The sequence below is a fragment of the Lygodium microphyllum genome, chromosome 4 (genome assembly GCF_053477565.2).
Source record: "Lygodium microphyllum isolate KBCC chromosome 4, Lygodium_microphyllum_v1.1.10, whole genome shotgun sequence".
In the NCBI taxonomy this organism is placed as follows: domain Eukaryota; kingdom Viridiplantae; phylum Streptophyta; class Polypodiopsida; order Schizaeales; family Lygodiaceae; genus Lygodium; species Lygodium microphyllum.
The window spans coordinates 92,589,977-92,612,804 of NC_141138.1; the positions used below are offsets into that span (position 1 = coordinate 92,589,977).

The 22,828-nt window shown below is 43.9% G+C and overlaps 1 protein-coding gene and 1 pseudogene across 2 annotated transcripts in view; both read left to right on the top strand.

Moving 5' to 3' along the window:
* EMB25 (DEAD/DEAH box helicase) overlaps nucleotides 1-22,828 on the top strand; it is a 213,783-nt gene that overhangs the window by 64,957 nt on the left and 125,998 nt on the right. The gene's annotated exons all lie outside the window — the stretch shown is intronic.
* On the top strand, nucleotides 2,555-4,014 carry LOC148037321 (uncharacterized; annotated as a pseudogene).

Below are 22,828 nucleotides of genomic sequence, written 5' to 3' on the forward strand. Positions count from 1 at the left end.
GTGCCTAGCCTATCTAGATGTGATCGTGCGTTATGCAAAATGCAACAAAGTTCCTTGATTATTTAAATCCTTATCCTCACCTCTCAACTCTCATAAATAAGATATGATATACTCCGCTCCACCCATCCAAAATCTCACAATCACTCTAGAAAAGATGGTTCTCAAGATGTTGACGAGATAAGAACAACCCATCTCACAATTAGTGGCGTCCTTCACGACCCTCTAACTCACCCAACCTCCTTACTCACTCAACCAGAGGTTCCTAACTTTGTGATGAACATCCCAAATGGTGCGTGCAAGAAATGTGCGTGCTCAATGACAGGTACTCTCTCATGTGCGCGTGCATCTAAGATTTACTGCATATAGTTGCAGCGGACCTCATGCCGTGCTAGTGCTCAATGATGGTGCAAGAGTGCATAATCCCCAACCCATGGCATGGAAGTATTTGATAGGAACAAGAGACGACCCCCGAGTGTAGTGCATCAACAAGTGCAACGTGAAGTGCTTGTGAATCCATAATCCCTGTGATGTGCATGAGTCTCAACAAGAATACATACCTAGCTCCGCAATGTTCGGTAGCTAATAGCAAATTCCAACTTTATCCTGTTCAAAAAAATACCAAGCTCGACCAAGGCTATCAAGTTTCACACTCAACAAATCAAACAAAATGACAGAAACAAAACCTAGATTAAACAAACACAAGAAATCCAACTACGAAAGAACAAAACAAACTGTCACGTAAATAACTAAGCTAGCAAAAATCAAACCTAACTACAATTTGACTAGGGCTTTTCAGTTTTCAGAAAAACACTTGACAGCGTTAGGGGGGGCACACAGACTAGCCATCCTCAATGGTCTCGACAGATGGCCCGGGTCGGATGCCCTCACATGCTTTCCACACAAGCACGCGGCCAATTGCATCGGATGGGGGGCACATGGAGCACCCACACAGAAACTGAGAGCAAGCACAGTGGACTATATCCTCGGCTCTCTATCACTTATCCCCGACATCCAGTCCTTTAAAATATCACCTCGCCCACTCGCAGTGGCTGCTGACCATGCCTACCTGCAATTTGACATAACCTGCCGGTATGACCTAACCCCCCCCCCCAGCAAGCAACCCCCCAAGATTCCCCAGGTACCACTTTACCAGGCTAACTGTGAGCGCATACTCCGACCATCTCTACTGGAGCCTGTAGGAAATGGACCCCCACGCACCCCTCGAGGAGGTTATAGCACAGTTGGCGGACACACTACACACCTCGACTGCCGAATACTTCCCCCACACATCCCCCCACTCCACCCCTCCGAACAAGAATGTCCCACAGAATAGCTGGTACGACGCAGAGTGCAGGGAAACCCGGCTCCGTCTTCAATAGGACGAAGCACGGGGAGTACACACGCATAAACGGCACGCTTGATCTTCCGTCGTCTAGTGCGACGGAAGAAACGAGTCTACCTCTCCAAAGTGGAACACGAATTCTACCAGCTATTCATAGGACAGGATAACAAAGAGGCATGGAAGGCATTTCAGGAACCCCGAGCCCAGACGCCCATCACCTCCCTGGACACTTGGCATGCATATGCAACCTCACTATACCAAGTACCCAAGCAGCCCCAGCTACCCCGGCCCCCAAGGAGCAGACCCGGATCATCCACATTCTTCAGCATGGGGCGGGTTCGGGACGCCATTGATAGACTCCAAAATGGCCGTGCCCAAGACCACGAAGGCTTGGTAGCAGAGCATTTGACCCATGCCAGAGACATACTGGCACCTCTCCTAGCACACATGTTCAACAGAGCCCTATGTGAAGGCTTCCTTGCCAGCTGGTCAACCAACACCATAATATCTATCCTGAAGGCCGGAGACCCCATGGTTCCCACGAACTACCGAACAGTCATGGTTGGCCATGTATTAGCCAAGCTCTATGGATCCATACTGGACCACAAGCTGAGCAAGTGGGCAGAGCAACACCAACATCGGGCGGCAGGACAAGCAGGGTTTAGGAGGGGGTTCTGCACCCTTGACCATATCCTCACACTGAGAGCCATCATAGAGGAGGGTAGAGCACATGGAAGACGGGTGTACTGCTGCTTCGTGGACTTCTGCAAGGCCTTTGACACAGTCCCACGAGCGAGGCTCATGCAGAGACTATAGGAACTGGAGGTACCAACCGAAATGCGATGGGGGATACTGGCACTATACGAATCGGTAACGGGCCGAGTTCGGGCACCAGGAGGGCTGTCAAAGGAGATAACCAGCACCATCGGAGTCAAGCAGGGATGCCCACTCTCACCCACCCTATTTGGCCTCTACATTGAATAGATCTCAGAGTACATAGATAGATTGGGCGAGGAGGGATCGAGCCTAGGAGGGACACTGATACCCATCTTACTATACGCGGACGACATAGTTCTCATCTCCAGCACACCTGAAGGGCTACAGCGCCAATTGGACGCACTACAGGCCTTCTGCCAAGACAAAGACCTAACTGTGAACCTGGGGAAAACCAAGGTCATGGTGTTCAACACGTGAACCCAATGGCTCCGACGGTCGGTACCCCCCTTCACATACGGCAGAGAGACCGTGGACGTGGTCCCAAGATACGTCTATCTGGGGATTACATTCTCTGGACCGAGATTTACCTTGAGAAAAGCCGCAGAAGATAGACTAACCCGAGGCTATGCAGCCCTCGGGTCAATGGAGAACCAATGTGCCCGCATACAGTTCCAGGAACCCCGGACAAAGCTCTGGCTTTTTGACACCTTGGTCACACCAGCCCTCCTGTACGGGGCTCCCATATGGGGGTCCAGTCTCTACCACACGCAGAGGGCCCCACAGGATCAGCCACTGCCTAAGGAGGAGGCCACCTATGAGGGATGGGAGCAGATGGAGAGACCCTTAATACTTATGATCTCACGGATGATCCGAAGCAAGCCCTCCGTACCACACGAGATCATCCGCGCAGAGCTGGGGGCACCGCCCCTCGTGGTTGAGGCCCTCTTCCAGATCGTGACCTTCTTGCGCCAAATATGGGACTTGCCTCGGCACCGGTACCCCAGACTCGCCCTGAAGTCATCCAAACAGCTAGCAACACAAGGGGACACTGAGTGCTGGTATGCCCGAACAGAGACCTGGCTACAGCTCCATGGCCTGCACATGGACCACCTCCCCCCACTACACTACAGCCTAGACTGCCCACACCTGGAGCTCAGCCGAGAGGAGGTGAATCGCATCATTAGAAGGGATATAGTCCAGACAGACACAGCCAGGACATGGGTGACCCCCACGTCGGAACTAGGAACCAAGAAGGCTTTCTACCGAGAGCACTTCCTGCACATCTCCCCGGATGGCTTCATCACCCGCCCAAGCTACCTGGACACACACCTGTCTCACGGGGTCAGAAGTGCCATCGGACAGATCCGCACGTCCTCACACCAACTACGGGTCAAAACGGGCAGATACGGGGCCAACCCCCTCCCCCCAGAAGAGGAATTTGTCAGCTCTGCCATCTCGAGCTAGAGACAAAGGAACACTATATCTGTAGATGCCCAGGGTACTACGAAATCCGCGGATGCTTCCACTGCCTATTCAGCGAAGGATTCGGACCACTCTCCAAGGTGATGGAATTCAAAGATCAGAGATGCCTGGGGCTCTTTCTACTGGAAATACGACGCCACAGAGACCACCTTCTACGAACCACGGAGCAAAGACAAGGAGCCACCAACCAACGCACACTCAACGAATTCTACCAAATACCAGCTACCCTCCCCACCACCGAGCCCCCACCAGCCCAACCGGCCTCCCGACCTCGGGGGACCACCTTAGAAATAGCCACAGCGAGAGGCAAAGCCTGGCGCCCACGCCCCGCCGGCCCCCGTCCCCGCAGAAGACACACGTCGAAGATACAAGGAATACTACGCCGCCATCGGAGGGCCCTGCCCCGCCGCTTTAGTCTCTCCATGCTAGACCGACCCATGCGGGACATCCTAGGATGAACACCCCAGGAGCAGTTCCACACTGCAATGGGAGTACCTCTAGATTGTATCTAGTCTAGATATCATTTTGTACCTACTCAATTTAGTTCAACATAGCATAAATGTTAGCTTCACTGGGACTTTTGAAACCTCCCGGACATTTTGTATGCAACATTTTGGTCTCATAGGCCAACTTGGCCTGTTGTAGACGTTAATATAACTTTCTTTCTTCTTTCTCTCTCTCTCTCTCTCTCGTGTCTCAAGAGTCGAGACTCAACTTCAAGGTTGGGCTTGGTCATGGTGGGATGAAGTGAACGCAGAATGCACTGCTTATGGTGGGGAAGCACATTGATGGACGTGCAAGCTATGTTCTTAGGGTTGCACAAGTGGAGCTCATAAGGTGTATGGCATATGCCCATTTCTTGGAAGAGGAAGAAAAAGAGGTGCGCTTTTGCACATGATTGCCGCCTAAGAAGAGGTGAGAGCTCAAGGTGTGTGCAGCAGATCAAGATGCCTTGGCACATTCAAGGCAACATTTGGTTGTTAATCTTGCCACACCTATTCCATAAGCATCTAGAGTAGCATCTACTCCTAATGCCACAACATCTATTTCCACTAGTGCTCATGGATCAGTGACAATTAGAGTATGTACGAGATCAGTGCATCGACTTTTGATGCATCTTGCATACAACGACAAAATACCTTCAGGCTTCATGGGATCCGAAGGAGGAGATTGATGCTACCGTCGCTCGCTACTTCTATGTGGATCACATTGCCTTTTATACTGCGAGGTAAATTTTGAGAAATAATAAATAGTCAAAACTTCATTGTTTATTTATATATGGAAATTTGAATAAATTTTAATTGTAAATCTTTAATCATGATTTCAATCTTTGAAGTTTGTAATATGTATGTACTATGCATAATGCAATACTCCATGTATGATTATTGATGAATCATGATGTGCATTGTGTTCAATCATCGATTAGGTCGGGTTTCTTCAAGGAAATGCTAAAGAAGGTTGTTGAATATGGCCCCTTGTACACACCACCTGTGAAGAAAACTACTAGGGTTTTCATTGAGGAAACACAGAGTGTATAACCATGACAAAAACACAAAGAGACAGACACAGAAAGCAAAACTCAAACTCAAAACTCAAAACTCAAAACTCAAACCCTAAAGGCAAAACTCAAAACTCCAACACAGAAACTCAAACACAAACAGAAGAAGGGAAAGAAGAACACAACTCTGAAGTGAATGCATACTGCAAATAAATGTAAGAGTGTACAGATACTCAAGGGCAGAGCAGTGTGTCGGAGAGTGACGTCCACCGGAGACGGATCCCAAGTTTGTGACCACCAGTCGGAGTGTAGGATAGAGAGGATGCAGCAAACGCAGGTCTCAAAAGGACTTGGAGCACCAAACGCAAGTTGGACAGATGACGAAGAGGGTGTGAAGAAGCTCTCGCTTGATAGAGGAAGCTGTTGCCTGATGATGGAGGTGGGTTGTCAGTTGTCGCCTATACACCTGGAGGAGTAAACACAACAGTAGAAGGTGTGGCAATAGTGTTTGGGGCTGGACAACCACGTGTGTGTGGATTGATGGTTGAAATTTGGACTCAAGGATGTGAAACCTGCATAGACGGGAATAAGGTTGAATGAGGTTAGCCTGTCTATTTATAGATGTTGAAGGGTGCCCCAAAGAATTGGGGTTTTTGGGGGACCATTGAAACTCTCTCGAACCACTTCCCGATTTAGGGTTTTTCATTAATTAAGTGTGTTTTGGGGCTATTTAAGAATGCTAATCAGCTGGAAAGCATGTTTTAGCTCAACACCCCCTCTCTGGCCTAAAAAGGAGCCGAAAGGGTAGGACAGCCACTTTGATTTGTACTTACCCCAAGACGTCCCACCCCAAAGCAGTCAGGGCATTGGACAAAGGGTACACATCGGCTGCCCAATGGCCTACCAAGACTACAGAGGCGATGGTTATCGTACCAAGGGAGTCCAAGTAGTCACCCTAGAGAGAATAAGGTATCGGACAAAGGGTGCACGTCGGTTGCCCAGTGGCCTACCAAGCCCTATAAAGACGGATGGAACCACATTGAACTTAAAAAAAGAAGAAAAAAGAAAGTCAGAGTTAAATTTTATGGGATGCGGCCGATTGAGTAACAGTGATCTAGAAGACGGGACTAAGGAGGGTTTACCCAACACATCACAAAACAATACAAGCTTACCCATCCACTCAAGGGTGTCGACGACGAGGGAAAATATGATGAGGTAGTATAGTGGTGTGGTGTAAAAACCGCCAGTGGAAATAGCTTAGGATCTGCTCAAGTGGTGCTTTGCACAATGAGATGCAAAGTATGCTACATGCTAAAGAATGCTCATGCAGCTTGGACAGTGTTCCTCGTGGGAAAATTGTTCACTTGCCTAAGAACCCTAGTATAAAGATGATGAACTCATGCAGTGCAAAGGGGAAGGTACAACAGGGGGGAGAAGCGGATGTCGAAGACAAAGTGTTAAAGCTTGTAGAATACCAAGAAGGGTAGGAACCCCCTCTCAACATGGATGTAGATGCCGAAGAAGGAAGAGAAGCTTGATGTCGGTCTTCGTGTGGTGTTGAGAACCATAAGGAATGGAAGAAGGCGATGAAGATGAAGTGGATGAAGCATCCTGCTAGAAGAGCAGGGTAGAAGTCACTGCCATGATAGCATCGAGAGAGATGTTGCATGATCTGTCTCGGGAGGGGAAATCGCCATGCTAGAAGAAGAGCAAGCACTCTTAGGATGATGAAACCATGAAAGAAACGGTGCGCATTTCCATGTCTCTAGCCGAGGTAGGACCAAGGCAATTTGCAAGTTAGCCCTACACTGAAATACTAAACCCTGCAAAAGAGATGAGAATCTGCAAACACAGAGGTCAGTGGTGAGATGCTTTAAAGCAAAACATAACTAACAGAGAGAAAATCTAACTAAAAAGACAATGCAATGAATGTGTACGTGTGTGAGTAAATGCAATGGAAGACGTAAGAATGGAAAAGCTAAGGACAATGAATCCTATGGGCTCGACTCTCAGAGTGCGAAAAATGGATGCTAGATTGACCTAGGGTATCCTAAAGGACCTAGAGACATGCTAGTCTAAGAAGGTGTCTACCATCGCGTACGTTCAGTAGCAAGGCTCTGCCAAGGGAATGCCTGACGAGCTGGAGAAGAAGGTAAGATGGATGCATGAAATGCAATAGGATTAGGACTTGCAGACCAATCAGCTAGTCCCTTAGGGGTAGTGAAAGAGACTGTCTGCTGAGGCTGAGCGCAAGCCACATGTCCAGTAGCAACAACGGGTGCTAAAGGAGCAGATGAAGCAGCAACGGAAGGCGTAGCCCCACTGGATTGTCCAGTCATAGTGGCCTGTTGAGGCTTTTTAGGTGGAAGACCTTGGACCTTGGAGCGACACTCCTCGTCCACATGGCCTGCTCTCTAGCAGTGTGTGCAAAGCTAGTTTTTCTTAGGGTTGCTGCTAGATAGGTCTAGATTCTTTGGCTCCATCTGAGAAAGAGGAGTCACCCTTTGATTGGCTTGCCTTCACATCTTGCGAGTTCTTGTCAGTGTTGGTTTTCTCTCTCTCTCGAAGAGGCAACCAATCCCCTCTGCTCTTTGAATAAGGCTGTGATGGTGATTTCTTGTGGACTTGATCATGCAGCCTCGAATAATGCAAGAACTGGCATTCAAACTCATAGAAGGTTGGCAATCGAGGTTGTGAAATGATGTGCTGAATGAAATTGAAGTATTTTTCAAGCAACTTATTTAAGAAGAATGTAACCTGATCGTCGTCTGACTTTGGAGAGCCAATAGTGGCAAACTCGGCGAGTAACCGCCTGTATTCAGCTTGGTTGACTTTCAGATCATCCCCTTCCTTAATAGAGAGCTCTTGAAGCTCAAAGTTGAGATCTATGTGCCGAGTACGATCTTGGGCCGCATAGTGGTCAAGAAGGTGACTCGAATGCTCTGACGCGAGCGGGAAGTGCTCTAATTGAGAGTGAAACTTAGAAAGAAATCCTTGCATCAGCTCAACATTGGCTGTGGCATTGCGGACTCTCCATTGATGGATATAGTCAGGGTGAGCTAGTCAAGGGTTCAGCATAGGCTCTAGACCAATGACGAGGTCCCAAAGACCCTAAGACTCAAGCACTTGTTGCATGAAATTCGACCCGTTAAAATGAGTCTTATCCATGAAGGCATGCTTGGCCGTTGCAATAGAAGTGGTAGTGCTCGGAGATGGGTAGTGTGAAAAGGTGTAATGGGGGTAAGATGGGGGAGGGGAGTGCACTTGGGAATGGGCCCCAGAGGGCCCACCAAGCATTCGGGTAGTGTGCAAGGTGGATCCATAGGTAGGGATGGATTGACTAGGCATGGGCATGGTAGTTGTATGAGTAGCCCATGGTGGAGGTGGGAAGGGAACACATGGAGCAGAAGGTGGAAATCCCTGTGTAGGTGTAACCCAAGGTAAGTGGGATGATGCACCATAAGCGGAGGATGGAATCCCCTGCATCTGAGTGGTCATGTGAGAGGTGAATTTGGGTGAGAGGCTTTGTGTTAAAGGGTGGCATCCTCCTAACGAAGTATCATGGTGCAAAGAGATAGAGAATGGGGTAGAGGTAGAGAATGGGGTAGAGAAGGAGAAGGTGCTAGGAGCGGAGATGGAAGATCCAACTTTTAGTGTGTGTGAAGCGGATGTTGAGTGTAATCGGAGATTTTGATAGAATGAAGAGAGGTGATCAAGGGTGGAGGTGTGTGTTACATGCTCAAATGAAACAGAAGCTGTAGATGTACCTGAATTCTGTCTGCTTCGTGAGCCCCCTTAATTAAAGTTCACATGCGCAAGGCCATCCGGATCCTGCACCTCAAAAGAGGAAACATGCGAGGGTTTTGATTCATTCAACTCAAAAGGGTTGTACAAATCTGACACTGGACCTGGTTGAAATGATGAAGATGGATCGCCTGACGCTGCAAATGCCGTATTGTTGAGATATTGGCAATCACACCCAGCTTAGCCTCTTTGTATGGAGCAGTGTGGGCTCAGGATGTAAAATCCCATATGCAGAGTGGTGGAAACTGCAACCCAATCTATCCCTATAAAGCATTGTACTTGCTCTCTTTTTGAATGCAATGTCATAGTACTTTTGTCCTTCCAGCAAAGTGTCTGTGTCATTGTCAACACACAATAATTAGTTTATGAGTCCAAGTCTCAACCTTGGAACCTAATTCACTTGTGTGAGTGTTCGTCTTAATGTCTATGTCCTCATGAGCTCACTCTCCCTCTTTCAACCTCCATAGCCATGTCCTAGATCTATGCATTTTAACATGGTATTAGAGCCCAATTCGGCATGGCCTAGCTCATCTCAGCTTCCTTCTTTGCTCTTCTAGCTCCTCTTCATCATTGCTCAGCTAAAGTTTTCATCTTCCACCTCTATCTCCACTTGACCTTTCTTGGCAGCCATAGCCAGCCTGTACCTACCTTGCTTGGAGCTTTCATATCCCTCAAATCAGGCCATATCTCATTGAGTCATTTTGGAGAATTGTTCTCCTACTTCCAAAGCTTGTCTATGGCACTTTAGTTGCTGACATTGGTTGAGTATACTTCCAGCATTGCTGAAATTCACCATCACTGCCCTATTTGCGCTTGTTCTTGTTCGTATTGATGGCGCACATCGTGCAAGTCGTGATTCTAGTCGAGATCATGGAGCAACTGGAGCTTCATACCTAGGCTACCTTCCACTAAGAGGGCTTCCCAAATGATCATCTCTATGAGCTGCCCCAACCAAAAAATCAGACCTTTGTCCTGAAAACCCTAATTTGCCATAGCTCATTTTCAGTGAAGCTTTTTTTTAACTTCATCTACTTAATGATTCCAACACATTGAAGGTTCTGTCACTCAGATCTGAAGGTCCCAACATCAAATCAAGGAGGGAAATATTTGGATTTGGAAGAACTCGAAGGATTTTGCAGATTTGGAAGACTCAAGGAAGAAACATAGTGTCCATCGACACTCATTTAGTGCTCTTAGCACTTGTGTCTTTTGACACATCTCAATCAACTCTTCTGTTCCTCAAATTTGATAATTTTGGAGTTGATTTTCTGTTGACTCTGCCACTCCAACATGGGCAAAGACTGTCCAACTGTTCGATTCAATGGAGTCGGGTTTCACACTTGGCAAACCCGCATCAAACTCATCCTAATGAAGAAGGGCCTATGGGCCATTACTAATGGACAAGAAAAAAAGCCCCGATTGAATTCTTTCAACTTGACATGAAACCTAATACATCCCTAGCATCTCATTTGAACTACATGGAAAGTCTCTTAACCCAGCTTGCAGGGATAAATCTCAAGATGGATGAAGATATTTGTATTGGTGTGTTGTTAAAAAGCCTGCCTTCTGACTTCAACTACATTAATCAACATGCCTAGTCCTAAATTGGTTGACATTAAGGCCTCCTTACTAGAAGAAGAAAATAATATAAAATCCAAAGAAGAACCAAGCACCTCTAAAGATGAACAAATGTTATGTGTCGGTAACATGTATAAGGGCAAGAAAGATTAGCTGGTATGTGACTTCTGCAAAAAGATTGGGCTCACAGAGAAATTCTGTCATGCTGGGAAGAGGTCTCAAAAGGCCTATCTAGCTGCTGTTAAAGAAGAAGAAGACCATGGAGCAAAAGAAGAATCAGTAGAAGACCACCAGGAGAAGGACAAGCCTTATCAGTCCTTCTATTCCTATTCTGATAGACTTTTTTAGCCTTGTATTGTCTAGCCCTAATGCTTTTGACATAAGCTTGTAAACTCCTCATGCAACCTTGTACTATAGCCTCTGCACACTTTGTGAGGCCCTTGTTATAGCCTCTGTATACTTTGTGAGGCCCTTGTTACAGCCTCTGTATGTCCACCATGTCTTTGGTACCCACACTTGGCCTTTTTTGCGACAACCTCTGGTGTTTACTATGTTTGTGGTGTGCCCTCACTTTGCAGGTGGTTGCTCACTAAAGCCTCTACACACTTTGTACTTCTCTGGTTGTGATTGAGGAGGGGTGTTGAGATATTGGCAATCACACCCAGCTTAGCCTCTTTGTATGGAGCAGTGTGGGCTCAGGATGCATAATCCCATATGCACAATGGTGGAAAGTGCAACCCAGTCTATCCCTATAAAGCATTGTACTTGCTCTCTTTTTGAATGCAATGTCATAGTACTTTTGTCCTTCCAGCAAAGTGTCTGTGCCATTGTCAACACACAATATTATGTTTATGAGTCCAAGTCTTAATCTTGGAACCTAAATCACTTGTGTGATAGTCAGTCTTAATGTCCATGTCCTCATGAGCTCACTCTTCCTCTTTCAACCTCCATAGCCATGTTCTAGATCCATGCATTTTAACATGCATGTCCTCCATAATTGGAGAGGTGGCTAGCCTCACCAACCAGTCTGAATGTGGTAGTAAAGCTTGTAGGAGGGGTGTAAACATTACTGTAGTTGTTGCGATAGTACTCCTCAAAGTCCTCCTCAGTCATGTTAGTGAAATTTGGAATAGGAGTAGAAAAGGAACGTGAAGGTGAAATTAAAGTGTCGTCCTCCTCATGGAGTCCATAACGCCGTCTCAGGGTCTGCAGTGACGAAGAAGCCTAATAGGACATCATGGGAATTGGAGAAGAAGGTGTCCGTGACATTGTGATTTGGTTATGAGTCGTATTGTGTGCCTTGCACAAATACTAGCTCTCCACAATATCCACAGGATACTCTTTATAAGAGCACTGGCTCTGATACCATGTGAAGAAAACTGCTAGGGTTTGTACGAAGCAAACACAGAGTGTAGGATCACGACAGAAACACAAAGAGACAAACACGGAAAACAAAACTCAAACCCTAAACTCAAAACTCAGAACTCAAATCCTAAACGCAAAACTCAAACACAAATAGAAGAAGGGAAAGAAGAACGCAACTCTGAAGTGAATGAATACTGCAAATGAATGTAAGAGTGTACATATACTCAAGGGCAGAGCAATGTGTTGGAGAGTGACGTCCATCGGAGACGGATCCCAAGTTTGTGACCACCAATGGGAGTGTAGGATGGAGAGGATGCAGCAAATGCAGGTCTAAGGAGAACTTGGAGCACCAAATGCAAGCTGGATAGATGACGAAGAGGGTGGGTAGCTATTGCTTGGTGTGGAGAAGCTATCGCTTGATGATGGAGATGGGCAAACACCTGTCGCCTCTACACACTAAAGGAGTAAACACAACAGTAGAAGGTGTGGTAGTAGTGTCTGGGGCTTGACAGCCACATGTGTATAGACTGATGGTTGAAATTTGCACTCAAGGATGTGAAACTTGCGCAGACGGGAATAAGGTTGAATGGGGGCAGCTTGTCCATTTATAGATGTTGAAGAGTGCTCCAAAGAATTAGGGTTTTTGGGGGACCACTAAAACTCTCTTGGATTGCTTCCCATTTTAGGGTTTTTCATTAATTTAGTGTGTTTTGGGGATGTTTAAGAATGCTAATCAGCTGAAAAGCATGTTTTAGCTTAATACCACCATCATCTGAGCAGTTGTGTACTATTCTCTTGGAGAGGGAGAGGTGCAAGGTTGAGCAGGTTGTAGAGGATACTAGGTGGCTTTGGATGCGCCATGGTGTGACATCAATTGCAGATGCATAGGGCGACATTGGCAGGAGATCTATTCATGGGCTAGTAGCATATTCTCGTGGCAATATGTACTTTGTTTCATCGCATGATGCTTTAGGTATAGGCAAGAGTGCCGATGTACTTGCCTACAAGTGGATAGACAACATTGAGATGGTTGGGCCATAAAATGTTGTGGCATTCATGGAAGATGGTGAGCCAACAGGTAGAGCTATTGGGGCTATAGTTGAGAGCTACTACCTGTCATGAGGACATGTATTTTTGAAACCTCACTTAACATGTGGATTAATTTTTAATCACATGATTAAGTAAATGTTGCACGTGTGAGGTGCAACTGGGGTTAGAGTAAATTTATGAGCTCGGGACCCGAGAAAAATCACGGGATGTCAAAGGCAAAAGTTGCTATAAGTTATGTTGCACAGATATTTGGTGGTATCTGGTGTCAATTGTTGGCCTAGGCCATTCATTTGGCCATAAGTGTCAGTTGGTGACACAAGAGATGTGGCATTTAATGGTACCTAATACCGATCTAATGGTCAAAGATGGCACAGAGAGACTTGGGAGTGGAAGATGCCTAGCCAATTTAACTAATGGTCAGTTAGATTATTTTTTTGGGCACCGAAATAATTATTAGATTAATTTTCAGTAATTAAAGACCGACAATTAATATTTAATGATGGATAATGTTCAAAAAACCATTTGGGAAGGCTGCCATCTGGCAAAACTTGCCCATACAGGCTGGTAAGAGGCTGAAAAGAGGAAAAACGAGATCATTCTTGCTGTAGCAAAGGAGGGAGAGCTTTGAGGAGCCATGGCTAGCCTATTTTCAGCCATTGTAGCCAGCCATGAGTGAGTTTTGAGGAGGCGATTGCAGATTCTGACCCTCCACCAGTTGGGCAATTGCATCTAGGTACAAGGTTACAGCTGTTTTGGATGTCTCAGCTATAGGGGACAACATTTAATGCTGTTGTGGCAGGGCAGCAGTTGCATTTGACTGATTTTGAGTCATTCTTCGCGACAAAACTCTGAATTTTCTCTCTCTACAGCTTTCTCTCTCATCTCCCAACCATTTCACAGCCTTGCTCCGAAGATCTCAGCATTTGGACCCTTGGAGGCTGAGAAATTGTGAATTTCTTGCTGTAAACCCTAATTTACAACAGAAATTAGGGTTTAGTTGCATCGCCTCAAGAAGCGTGCCAAAAATTGGAAGCTCCAAGACTTGGATTTTTCAGGATTGAAGGTGAATTTAAGCTAAACTCAGGTGGAGGACAACCTAGCCATTGAATTTGGGGCATTTTCATCGTCTATAAAGTGGGTGAAGGCCAATTAAGTGCCTGAATCAAGGGGCAAAATAGATTGAAGACTTGTTGGTCACTTTGGACAGCAAGGGGCCCCAACAATCAAAACCTCTTCAACTCCAAAGACAGACTTTTGTCCAAAAAGAGTTAAATGCACCCCTTCTAGACGTGTCAAAATCCTCTCACAATCCACAATATGGTCTGCAACAGACTGTCTGTATCCATGAGCATCCATCTCTTCATTCTTTTCATCCACAGTGCACCCTTTGATTGGAACATCATCCAAGAAGGGCATTTTCAATTGTGGTATAAAATCCCTGAGTTGTCATGTGTGCCACTGAGTTTGTTGTACCCTGTGGGAGAGTATACATCCGAACTAACCCTAAAGGAGTCTTCATGGTTGTGATATCCGTGCTTTCAATTGCAAGTTGAAACTAAACATACCTCGAGTAAAGATCACCCAAAGAATAGATCTCTTTGTCTGCTAAAGCCTCTGTAAATTCATCAATCACATGACCTGCACCCACATTTTTTATGGTCACTTTATTGACTGGTTGCATGCAGAGCACATTTTTGTGCCTTTATTTGCACAATTTTTCTAGTCATCAATGCATGTTCTGTGAGCAACTCCTTTAGAAATCTTTGGTTATTGTCACTAGGTTTTTTTATCTCACTCTAAGATAGGTTGCTTGCTCTTCCTCGGAGAAGAGATAAGGTTCCTTTTGCTGAAAGTAGTGACAATCTCAACTTTTGGTAAGCTTAAATATATTCAATGTGCTTCATAGTCCATAATACATTTGGTTACACACTTGAAAGTTCTTCCAAACAAAATCTCTCTATAAAAAACAATGACAAGGCTCTCAATCTCTATAGTCTAAAGAATCTTTCATATGTCATCTTGGGGAATGCACTATATGTAAACCCTCTATATTACGTGCATTCAAGGCCTATTTATAAATATTCTTTATCTGTGGATTTTTTCTTAATAAAACATAACCCTTTTCTATTTAATCAGTAAGTAATTACTTTATATGGGACCCTTCTCTATGTAAAAAATGTATAAAAATGGTATTTAAAAAATCCCTTATGTTAAACCCATGTGATACATACATATATTTAAGTCGGACCTCCCTGGGTATGTCATAAGGTTTAATAACTACATTTGGTGAGACTAGTTTAGATTGATAAATCGCAATCTATATATCATAAATAAGGATGTTGTAATTAGGAGCTTTGTCAGTTGCAAAGGGGATCGGGAGAATCCCATTGTAAATCAAAAAATTCTTCTTTAAAGCTAAAGAAATACCGAAAGTGGCGTCATTTTTGGGGCCAATTGGGTGTGCATTGTCCAAGATCAGTAGGTAAATTTGTATTTTCAGATTTGTATTTATTGTTTGCTTCTATAATTAAGTTATATTTACCACCCATCTACGGAAGGAAGGCTGTTTTCAACTACCCCTCACATTACAATTTGTTATTGCATAGCTCACTATTTACATAATCTTCTCAAGGATATTGGTAAGCTTTCATGGATCGAGCAGATAATCACCAAAGCTAGTAAGATGGTGACCTTTGTGTTTAACCATTAGTATGTTTCCTATGAATTTTCAAAGAAGTCTAAAAGGATTCTCCTCAAGTACTTTGACACATGCTTTGCTTACAACTTCTTGATACTAGGTTGTTTTGAGGAGGTGTAGCAGTGTAGTGTGACATGTATTCATTAGTGATGAGTTTAGGAGCTCTCCTTTGGCTTCTACTCCTACACGAGTGTCATGCATGGTCACAGCTGAGGACATGGAATTTTGGGATGAGGTGAAGAGGATTGATGCCATGGTTCACCTTGAATGCCAATCCCTTTACTCACTGGGAGATGGAGCAGGAGGTGTTGAGCAAAAACTGCATTAGCCGGACTTAAACAATTCCAAAGCAGACTTAATTAATGAAGAAACCTTCTTATTTTAAAAAGAAACATGATCAAAGAGAGTTATTGTGTCCTACATGCAAAACCTTAAATTGAGTATCCCAAACTTTCTGTAAATAGGCATGCACCCACCACTCTTCCTTAATCTCGTTTTTGTAGGTTTTAGGAGCCGTATCTTTGCTACCAACACCCCATTTGCAGAGGACATCGCGGTCAGAGCTTCCCACCCATTTGCTACCATTTGGCGCTTGACTTCACCCTACAATGTCAGTTGGTACTCTGGTGCTATTGCCTACCATTAGATTGCTGCGTTTGCTGTTGACGTCATCATCTGGTAGTGTTGCCTACTATCAAATTGCTGCATTTGTTGCTGACGTCATCATTTGGTGCTGTCGCAATCAATTAGACACTGTTGCAATCTCCAAAATCTGCATTTGTTGAGTTTCTCTCTCCTCCAGTTGTTGCCTATATCTTTTGTACAGTTGCGTGCTGATTGTGGTTGTCGCCCAATTTTTCTCTCTTCTTAGGTGCATGCATTTTTAGTCTTTCTCTCTTCTGCACTCTGCGGTCTGTATCAAATCCACCATTCCCTGGTTGTGTTTGTTGGTGTTTGATACACAGAGGCTGCTTTGCTGCGTCTTGGCATCTGTTTGGAGTGCAACACTCTCTCCAGCTCATAACCTTTGCCTTGATTCCAAAGATACGAGAGTTCGAGGTTCAATATTCATTGCGTAGTATTTGCTGCATGAGTATTGTGCATTCAATATTGCTTCACTTTATTATTCATTGTGTTCACTTTCTTTGAGTTAGCTTAACCCTAACCCTAACCCTAATTGTGTTTTGTGTTTATTAGTCAATGCTTTATTCTACAATCAATTTTGTGTTTTTTGCATTTAGGGCATTTCTTCACATGTTATTAGAGCTAGATCCTCTCTGAGAAACCTTGGCCTTTGATTGGAAAGCTCATCCGCTGAGGCAGGAATAACAAAAGGGTCAGATGACTTGGAACACATTTACTATTCATGTCTCCACAGCCAAACATGGATAGAAAGGATTAGGAGTGGGCTTACCAGCTTGCTTCTATCCAATCTGGCATGGATGGAGAACTATTGGACTACCATGGAGTCCATAGACCATATCAGACTTTTGCCGCTAAGTATGATCTTATCCTTATGCATAGGGCTCAATGGAGATTGAAGGTAAGTGTGAGTTTTTTTCTTTAGATTTGGTGCACAAAACTAATGATCTTGCAAGACCTTTGGAATCTCCACACTACGAATCGGCCATCTGCAAGTGGAACCTTGTTTGGATCACACACCACTTTTACAGTATATCTTTTCTCTAATGCCATGTATGAATCCTATTATTTCTGATTTTATTCTTACAGATTTTGTATTTTTTTTTGAATCGGGAGATGCTCGTTAAGAAGGGACTCTTTAAAACATCCATTGGTTTCTGAGTAATGAGGAAGATATGTATTTCTTTATGAACTTAGAACTAGGTAAGAAGCTGAAAGAAAAACTTTCAAGTATTTATTCCTTCGTTTTGCCTCAAATGATTTAATTTCTCATGGTCGATTTGGAGGAGGTGTATCTTCATCTAATGCATTTGATGGTCAAAGAGAATCTATCATGTTTGCCACAACAACATCCATCACAAATCCATCTGGGCTCCTACCCATCCCTTCCTCATGTTCCGTTGCATCTTCCTTTCCACTTCCACTAAGTGCAACACATTATCCATGACATACCACATCGGGGAGTTTTGCATATTTAGATAGACCCTTTAGGACCTACATACTAGTTTTCGGATGGTGTAGCAGTGATGGAGGCTCAACCTTTTACACACACTTTCGAGTTATCCCTTTGGGAGTGCATCCCAAACATACTTCTGTGTGGATCATTTGGTATTGTAGTTTGCCTCTATGGCATTACCTAGTGGACCATTCAATCATTATGTTGTGCCCTAGTTGACATTTGGAGAGGGCTATCATGTCCGAGCACCCCCATCTACGGTATCATATGGACATATGTTTGTTTTGGTTCCTTCGCAACAATTCTCACTCATTGGACATCAGCAATCTATTTCTACCTATCCTCCATTATCCCCTACTCCTTCTTATTCACTACCTCCACCACCAGCTTATTCTCCATCTTATCCTCCTTATCCATATTCACAGACACCTCATGGTTCTAGCTTCTCATTCGTCAATTACGCTTTTAATGATGAGACTCATTTCGATAGATCAAACTACACTACTTGGTTAAATTTGATGAGGCGTGTCTTAGACTCTCAGAACCTATGGGATTTAGTGCAGGTGTTGGAATCCCAACATTGTCACGTAGTTGTTCCATACAAGATTGTTTGCTTATGGAAGGCTCATAATACGTCCGCTATTAATGAGCTTATGTAGGGCTTATTGATCTAGTTTCACTCTGAGTTTCAGCATTTCGACTTAGCATCCGAGCGTTAGGCACACTTGATTGACCGCTATGTGGCTCAGGATAGGTGGCTCTGGATAGGACTCGTTGCATCAATTTGGATCATGAGGTCCAAAACTTTAAAATCACAGACAAGGATGACTTGAAAGTCAAGTTTGCTGAGTATTAGCGCCTTCTCTTTGAGTTTTTAACCACTGGGGCTCTTAAGTCTTTGGCAATTAGGTTACCCTAGTTTCTTAAAAACGTGCCAAGAAAGTATTTTCATTTTATGCAGCACGTGATTTCACAATCCCAAATGCCCACATTTTAAGAGTTTGAGTGTTTGTTGTTGCATTATGTATGGTTGTTTGATCAATTTCATAACATGTCCTTGATAGAGTGGGCTATTGTTGCATCTTCTCAAAGGGGCGAAAAGGCAAGGGCAAAGAAACCTCAAATCAAAATAGAAATCAAAATAGGGCTATTGAATCCCAAGGAACCACTCAATCTACTCTTAAACTTGGGTGGTAGAATATACTTAAGAAGAATAGGTTTTGTGAACATTGTTAAAAGGTTGGTCATTATGATGAGGAGTGTTGATTTAAGACAAGAGGCACATAGCCAAAATCCAAGAATTAGACCCCTGCATCCTAGTCAGGTAATCCCTAGCAGCAAGGGAAGTAGGGTGGTGGCAACCCCCAGCAGGGGCAATGGTGAGGCCAAAACCATACTGCCATCGGTCAGCTATCATAGTCGGCAAATTATTCAACTCAAGAGGGTTTGTTTGATCGGTTTGCAGAGGCCCACGTCATCTCTTTAGATATATCGGATGCGAGTTTTGTTCACATTTGTGAGTTGACTCTTGATGAGGTGCCGACAGAGGATCACTCATAACAATCGAGCACCTTAGTACATGTTTGGCTTGTGGATAATGGAGCTATCCATCACATGACTCCTAGAGCGGACATTTTCATTTCCTGAGCCCTTGCAATCAAGAGTGTTCTCGTAGGAAACAACTCCTCGCTCAAGATTTGGGCCTAGGGTCGCGCCAGGTTTCCCATCGACACAGGTTCAAATCTTGCTTTATTGGATGATGTCTATCATGTCCCCTTGCTTGGGTTGAACTTGTTGTCCATTCAACAGCTTTGCTAGCTGGGGCGAGTAGTTTTCTTCGCCGCAAGCACAATCGAGGTCTTAGACTCTTAGATTGATTTAGTGATTGCTCATGGCAAGGCATAGCCTAATGGCCTTTACCACACGACACACATTCTTGTTGAGCCGATTGTTGATGATTTAGAGTTTTATCCCTTCCAAGCCTTGGTTACCACATGGGCAGGCTTGTCTCCGTACATAGTACGGACTGATCCGTACGGTATGGTACGTATCCATACGATTTAGTACGAAAAAATGGGCACTTTTTGGCCACTCTACTTTAAGTCTACAACTTTCTTTTTTTCTTTTTCCTTCCTTTTTTTTTCCTTCCTTCTTTCTTATTTCTCCCCCAAGCCTCTTGTGACATTAATGTGATATTAAAAGTGATATTTAATGTCACATTAAGGTCATAAATATGGAATGTGACATTAAAAGTGACATTTAATGTCACATTAAGGTAAATCTAGGGGAACATGCACGAGAATGACCGTCCGGGCTCTTGGGCGCCCGAACGGGGTTAAGGGGAGCCTAGAGAGTAAGGGAGTCTAGGAATAGTAGGACTTCAGGAAGTTGACGGCTGGCAAAGGAATCCGGGTAGAGGGCCAGCACTTATCTAGGCGTGGTTGGGAGGAGAGGATACTCGTGCTTTTCATCGTTTTTGTGGATCTGTCTCTCCGTCATCTATCATTGGTATCAGAGCCTATGGTTCAATGTCTCAGATCGTTAATCATTCGTCAAACTGTCAGAAATCCGTCAGGTTGTCAGTCGCCAGTCAGGCCGTCAGTCTTTTGTAAGTCGCGTGAGTACCAGGCGACGGGTCGTGAAGAAAAACGAAAGGAAGAAGCGCCACGCCACATCGCGTGAGTATCTGGAACCAGGCGCCGTAAAAACGCGACGGGCCGTCAAAGAAAACAAAAGGGGAGAAGCGCCACGTCACATTAATGTGACATCCTACGTTACGGGCAGAGAAAGAAAAAGAAAAGCGTGGGTCGTGAGGACCAGGGTCGCGAGGACCAGACCAGGCGTGGGACCAGATCAGGCGTGGAGTCGCCAGTACTAGACGTGGGTCATAAAAAAACATGTGATTCTGTCACGATTGCTGCTGACGGGTAAATGCGACTGCTCCTGAGACGGATATGACTGCGACTGCTGTGAGAGGGACAGAAGAATGTCATATACAATTGAAGTCAGGAAATTGGATTTTCAGCATGATTACTTCACTGTTCTAATCCGGGAAGATACAATTTGTTTCTTACTCTTCGAGTTTCTTTCCGAATCAACAGCCACTATCTGCCATTAAAAATCAGGGAAGTACTTTACTTGTATGCAAATTTCTTATTTTTGCTTTCCAATTCCAGTGTATTAATGGCAGAAAAAGGGAAAGAAAGAGTAATGGAAAGTTCTAGTTCGGGGGATCAACCTATGGTAGATCCCCATGAACCAGACATACAAGAAGAACAATGGGAAGAATTTTTTGCCACGCGAGAGCAATTCGATGATCTTACTGCTCGTGTGCAAACTCAGGGGGTTTAAATGGAATTTTTAACCCAAACACTTACTGAAATAAAATCTCAGTTAACTTTATTGTTGGAAAGAGATAAAAATAAGATAGAAACCTCGGATGTCCCATCTTCATCGAAAGATTTAGATGTGACTATGCGAGATCCTAAGGAACTCCAAACTTACCATAAATTGAGGGATAATCCAGTTTTAAAGGATATGAAACCACCTCAATTTTACGGGGAGGAAAAAGATAGGAATAAAGACACAATCTTTAATTTCCTCCAAAAATGGGAAGATTTACATAAATTGAAAAATACCCCACCACATCTCCAAGCACTGGAGGCTAGTTTAACTTTAGGGCCCAAAGCATATAAGTGGTGGCGAACTTTAAAGGAGGTGAATAAAATACTTGAAACTTGGGCTCAATTTGAATCCGTCTTTTTAAAAGAATTTCTTCCTGAAAATGAAATGGAAAGAAATTGGGAAGATTGGAATTATGTCAGACAAAAGGGACGACCCCTACTGACATATCTGGAGGAATATCGTGAGATAATCCTCAAACTGGAAGGAATTGATGAATTCCAAAAAACAAGAGGATTCATTAGGGGATTGGATAAAGCCTGTAAAAAGGAAGTAAAATGGAGTTTACCTAAGACCCTCGAAGAGGCAATTAAATTTGCATTAATTTATGAAGATAGTACGCGTCCAGGTACACTCATTAGTCTCACTGATACGGAGCCCAAGTCTAAGGAATTGGAAACCTCAAAATTTGTGGGCAAATTTAAAAGGAAAATGCCATTTTTCAAGAGTAAAAAACAACCTTTTGAAAAGAAACCATATATGAGGCTAAAGTTAAGTCCTGATGACTTTGATAAGGCCAAAAAAGATAAATTGTGTTTTAATTGCCTATCCCCTAACCATGCTGCTTGGAATTGCCCTCAAAAGAAAAAGGGGGAAGATAAAGGAAAGGACAAGGGCAAGGGAAAAGAAAAACAAATCCATGTAGTGCAGACCTTAGAATTAAAGGGCCATGAAAAGTATAAATCTTTAGAGGTCATGCACATGGATGTACAACATAAGTGTTGTATGTCAACTTCTATGTGGCAGCCTACTTTTGGGCTACATGATTTACTTAGAGTACATGGATTGATAGCTGGAAAACGGGTTAGAGTCATGATTGATGACTCTGCCACACATAATTTTATAAATTATGCACTTGTCAAAAAATTGAAACTTCCCCAACAAAACACTGAGCATCAATATGTTGTTCGTATGATGCAAGGCCAAGACAATAAAATATGGGATACAATGGTATCCAATTTGGAAATCGAGATTCAAGGATATAAAGATAAGCTTGATTTGCAAATAATGAACATGGAAAGAGCTGATATTGCTCTAGGGAGGGAGTGGCTATGGGGATTGGAACCATCCTTAAAACGTAGCTATCATCATAATACACTGGAATTTGAAAGGGATGGTAAGACTTTTGTCATTCAAGGTGAACATGAAGTATCTGATAATCCTTTGCTGTGTTCTACTGAAGTTCAGAAGCTGATAAAGAAGGAAATTTGTGAGGTATATATGCTATGGTCTCTTCCTGTACAGAATACTTTTACTTTCTGTAATATAAAGCAACAATTTTCTTATGTTTGTGAGTTGAATGTTAATAATGAATTGAACAGTTTGTTAGATGATTTTAAAGATGTGTTTCCTTCTGATTTACCAAGTGGCCTTCCCCCAGATAGGGGTGATATAAATCACCCAATTGACATAAATAAGGATACACACCCAATTTCAAAACCACTGTATAGGTTAAGTGAAACACAGCATTAAGAAGTTGAAAAACAAATTAAGGATTACCTGGATAAAGGATTT